The sequence below is a fragment of the Belonocnema kinseyi genome, chromosome 7 (assembly GCF_010883055.1).
Source record: "Belonocnema kinseyi isolate 2016_QV_RU_SX_M_011 chromosome 7, B_treatae_v1, whole genome shotgun sequence".
In the NCBI taxonomy this organism is placed as follows: domain Eukaryota; kingdom Metazoa; phylum Arthropoda; class Insecta; order Hymenoptera; family Cynipidae; genus Belonocnema; species Belonocnema kinseyi.
In genome coordinates this window covers 112,159,728-112,165,625 of record NC_046663.1, presented here as the reverse complement: position 1 = coordinate 112,165,625, position 5,898 = coordinate 112,159,728, and positions in this window count along the sequence as shown.

Here is a 5,898-nt window from a genome sequence, read left to right as displayed (position 1 = left end):
TCGAATACTATGGTCAATATTTGTTACTCTATATCTCAATTCGTATGAAGTTATACTAATTGCTTAGTGCGATGACTTTTATTAATTATGATGAATAGATTTCAATCTTTAACAATCATCAGGGAAAAAACTTCTAATTCGTAGAAAAAGCTTTAACATTAAATTCATAAATAATTATTTCTTATTAATTACATTTTTAAAAAATTTTATACGCATCAGTTATTTTTAAATTTAAGATTATTATCGGAATGCCTACTCTAAATCAATCGATAAAGGACTTCCTACTATTTATTTAGTAACACCTCATGCCAGTTCAGATATAGTGAATAAAAGAAATGGTTAAAAATAATTTAAAAATGTGTATTTAACTATTATAAATAGTCCTTTCCACCATCTCAGATTTTCGAATCAACCCTTTGTGATAACCGAATTTTCCTTTCTTGAATATCTATATTGACACTTCGAAATAATCAAGTCGACCCTTTAAGAATGATCGAATCGCCCATACGAAATGACTACGTCAAAATTCTGAGATAATCGAATCGACCATCGAATACGACCCAGTCGAATGTCTGAGAAAATCAGATCGACCATCTGAGATTTCCAAACCGACCCTTCACAATGATCCGTTCAGCCAGCTTCAGATGACCGAGAAGACGATTTGAGACAATCGATGTTCTTTCTCAGATTGTCCATTTAGACGTCTTATTTTTATTTTCTAGAGATAGCCGCTTTAGCCATATCCAAGAGCTGTCCTATAGTCGACCCTGCAATATGATCTGTCTGCACATTTATATGGACAAACAGACCTTCCATTTTTCTCCGTGAAGAATGACATGCAAAATCGTCCCAGTGGACACAAACTTTGGCGACGTCTTTACGACATCGTTACGACAACTTCACGACAACCTAAGTCCATGTCGTTAAGGTGTCTTTGTGATATCGTAAAAACATAGTCAAATCATGCGACTTATTTACGATATCGTAAAGACACCTTAACGACATGGACATAGGATGTCGTGAAGTTGTCGTAAATATGTCGTAACGATGTCGTAAAGACGTCGCCAAGTTTTGTGTCCACTGGGGTGAAGCGTTCCACATTTTTTGCAAAAAATGATTCTTTACTTAAAGGTTTATGTTATTCTAAACAATTTGATGTATTATACGTGCTTTTTTAAATATTTAATGTTTAAACCATTTCATCCTAGATAAATGAAGTATTCGAGAATTGAGTAAGAATTCAGAATCTTAGACAAACAGGATAAAAAAAGGTGTAAATAATTATTAGGGAAGACATTATACTTTTTGATAATTTTATCGACGGGAAATCGTTCGCCTTAAATTTAGATCATAAATCAGTGTATAGAATTTAAATATTAATGTAGAAGTTTTTAACTCCAAAAATGATCTAAATGAAATAAGCAAATATCAAAAATAATAATAGTGTTAGAAGGTCAATGCGATATAGTATAGTTAAAGTGAAAAATATTTAATAATACCCGGTGAAAAGCGTTCAATTCTATGTTGTATTTATTAAATCTTTCTATAACTTATAAATTCGAAAAATAATCAAATTTATATTAATTTACGTTTGAAGAATTTATTTAAACGTCTTAAAAAGTGCATCAAAGAAATATATTTAGATGTGTGAATTAAAATAATTTTAACTCAAGAGAGACGAACTTGAATTGATTAAAATTAAATTTTTTAAACTTACATTCCACATGAAGGAATTAAAACAATTTATTACACATATTTTGTGAACTTATTAGAAGGAATTAAATAATCTCAAAATATGTACACTTTTGGGGAATATAAAACATCTCTGTGAGGTTATCTGTCAGTACAATTAGAAGGAATTAAATATATTGAAAACACGTTCTCTTTTGGGGAATAGGAACCTATGCGGAGGCCGCTATGGAAATAGAAATAAATTAGTTTCTGAGATATCCTATTCTTATAATGACATTTCAGACAGATGGAAAAATCGCGCTGCCAACCCTCAAAAGTGTTTATTTCACTGAATCAATCAATAACCTTTCACAGATTGTCAATGACTCATTTCTAGAGCATTTATATTCTCTAAAAAGGAATCAGTGAAATTTTACTAATTGTCAGTAAAATTTGACTTATTCAAATAGCTAGAAATGGGTCAGTGACAATCAATGAAAGGGTATTGATTGATTCAGTGAAATAACCACTTTTGAGGGTTGGCAGCGCTGCACCATGTCAATTTAACAATCATAACAAAATAATATTTTGGAACATTCAATCAAAGAATCATATTAAATACTTAAAACCCTTGAATATAATCAAATTTTAAAAAAGGTGAAATGTTCCGATATTTTTAAATGACTAACAGCCTCACATATTACCTTAAAATCAAAATTGAACTGTCATGTACAAACCTGTTACATGGAGAAACTCTTGTTCGTAAAATTTGGCATTATAATATTGATATTTACAAAAGTTTGATAGCAATCTAGAATATAGCCGAGAAAATAGTAGTATTGCCGCAGCCATACGGAGAAATACATTTTCCATTTCATTTATAAATATACTACAAACCTAATAATTGCCATTTATGGTTAGAAAAATTCATATTTTTGATAGCAGATTGAAATTGAAAAAGTGATATTCAAAAATTAAATGATAAAACCGTAGTTGCGATAACTAGCAGTTAAAATAACACAAGTTGCAAAACAGGTAAGAAACATTACCATTTTCAATGGAAAGGTGCAATGAAAGGAAAAACAATTGAATGTAGTGTTTCGCGATTCAGTATCAAATGACGTCATTACACTCGCCGAAGTTCATGAGGATGATAAAATTCCTAAACCTTATAATTTGTTTTATCACAGGAAAATATCTACGTTCTGCTGCCCCGGAGACTCGTGTTCAATTCCCGCCAAGGCTGATTTCTTCTAAAAAGATCTTTCTCTTTCAGCTTAGAATAAAATGTAAATATCTAATTGTATGTTTAATGTATAAAATGTATAGTGCGTGAATGCGAATGCGAATTTATATTTATTTTGCTCTTTCGACCACAGCAGTTTTTTTTCTATTTTCTATGGGAAAAATGAGAAATGCGTAGAATGAACATAGATAGAATGTCTTTACTATTGTGCTTTGAAAACTTCACAGTTTGTCCTAGGGATTATAGGAAGTTTCTTTGGTATTCTCGTATTGTAAAAAGAAATATTATACTATCAAATTTTATAACTGAAAGTTTCTCCGTGTAAGTACTTTTTAAACCTAAATCAGTGAAATTTTACTGATTTTCAGTGAAATTCCACTGATTCAAATAGCTAGAAATGGGTCACTGACAATCAGTGAAAGGTCACATATGACTTTAGATTTAAGATTGGACTGTCATGTACAAACCCGTTAAGTGAGTACTTCCTATACAAGTTAGAGTTTATTTATCCCGCAGTTAATTCAGCAGACTTACAGCCTGAAAATTAAAAAATTTATTTTGCTAAGGAATTCTTCTTAGAGATAATTCACAAAATACGTGATACATGTAGGGGTGGGTGGGGGTCTGCCGAAATATTATTCTTCATGTTAAAACCAATTTAAAAGGTATCACGCAGGGGGGGGGGGTCAGAATTTTCTGAAAAATGTAGCACGTATTTTGTGAATGGCCCCTTGCCACTTAAGTAAAAGAGTAACAACAACGCTTAACTTGAAAATTAAGAGGTTATGCTTCACATGATTTACTACCCGGGTGGAAAAATGCCCGGGCAGTCTGGTTACAGGTCTGGCCCAGGTCTGGATTTATCTAGACGGTCTAGTCTGGAAGAACTGATCTGGTTCAGGTTTGACTTTATCTAGACCTTCTAGTCTGGAAGGTCTGTTCTGGCCCAGGTTTGGCACTGGTCAGCTAGCCAAGAACGAAAAAATCATAAGTTCCATCAGCAACTTTTTTTTGACATACTTCACAAATATTACAGCGTGTCTAAAATGATGGAAAATTAGAAATTCAAAGTATAAAAATAAGCCTTTTTTTTAACACCTTGACATTCTGGCTTGGTCCAGGTCTGGAGCTGATCAGCGAGCAAGTAGAAAAAAAATCTCAAGTACCATCACCAAATTTGTTTTGACGTACCTTGAAAACGTAGCAGGGTGTCTAAAATTATGGAAAATATGAAATCACTGTGAAAACACGACTTTCCTTCTTATCATCTTGAGACTCTGGTCTGGTCCAGGCCTGGCGCAGATCAGCGAGCCCAGAAACAAAAATCTTAAGTTCCATCACAAAATTTTTTTTGGATGTATTTTGAAAAAGTTACAGGGTGTCTAAAATGATGGAAAATAAGAAATTCAAAATATGAAAACACGACTTTCTTATCATCTCGACAGTCTGATCTGGTCCAGGCCTGGCGCTGATCAGCGAGCCAAGAAAAGATCTAAGTTCGATACAGTAAATTTTTTCTTACATGTCAAAAAGTGACAGAGCCTTTAATGAAATTTGTTAAACTAAAAAAGTTTATAGTGAAATTTTTGTATCCAAATCATTGAAACAATCAAATTTTTCCGAGTAATTGTAATTCATTGCTCAGCCCTCGGCGTGTAGATCTTGCCAGTTGACGTGCAACTCGAAGTATTCTGACAGTGCTTGGCTCCGACCTCTCGGAAGCAGTACTAGTTTTTGTCGATCAAGTGTCACAAACTGCCAAAATTTCTTATTATTTTCCGAATAATATATTAATCCAGCCAAAAGTTAGCTGTAAAAGCGGAGGTATAACATGTACAAAATCTGTATCAAGTTATTAAATAAATAGTAAGTACAAACCTACTTTTTATCTATTATAAAAGAAAAAGTATTAGAAACTATAATTGAATTTATTGATTTTATTGATGGCTAGCCAGAAAAAAACGTTACTGGTCAGCGCCAGGGCTGGAAACCTGGCGGTCTGGTTTGGGCTAGGCCAGCGCCAGAACATTTTTCCACACGGGATATGGTTTTACTGAACTGATTAGTGAATAAGTCCAAAATCACTGATTAATCAGTGAAATGTCTAACTACTATTTCATTCAGTGAATTTTTCACTTATTCATATTTAGTGAGTACATTCCCGTGTAGAAATTATGTCCGGGTTCCGGCCGGATTCCGGCAGGGTTACCCTGCTTGTATCCGGAATCTGGGCAGGCTGCCCGGTCGGATTCTAGTTGGTTTCATCACGCTGCGCTGGTTGGATCCCGGCCAGGTTACCCGATCGGATCCCGAATACAAATAGGGTAACCCGGTCGGAATCCGACCGGTTTTTGACTAGGCTCCTCGGTCGCAGTTTACTGGAGCTTTTTCATTACAACGAACATATTCTACCAAATGATAGAGATAAGAATCTTTGTCAGCACTTATTTCCACCTGTAAAAAGATGTTGAAATTTCAATTTAAGAACTGCATTCATAATAATAAATATATTAACTACAAACATTGATTCAATGTAAGTACTAAAATATAGGTTATGATTCTTAAGTTTCTGTAAGAATTTGCATTGTAAGAAATTAAAGTTAAATTGAATAACAAATTTACCTTGAGCGTAACTTAGTTTGCATAGGTTTTTTTGCAAGAGTCAAAATAAATTTCAGGGGTTTCACGTGACATTCTAACCTATGAAACTGGTTTAGAAAATTGATTTAACATTAACGTTTGAAGAATATTAATAATGCTTACTTATTAACAAAATAATTCACTTAACTTTAAAAATATCCACTTGCTCCAGAAAATTGGATACGATTTTGTGAAATTTAACAAATTTCCTAATGGATAACCTGGCGTCCACCGACGTCTTACTCCGTTTTTAGCATTAAAGACTCCGGAAGTCGACGAATCGTTATTACGTGCAAGCATGATAACGTAATTCAAAACCTCGTTCGGAAAAAGTGATTTCT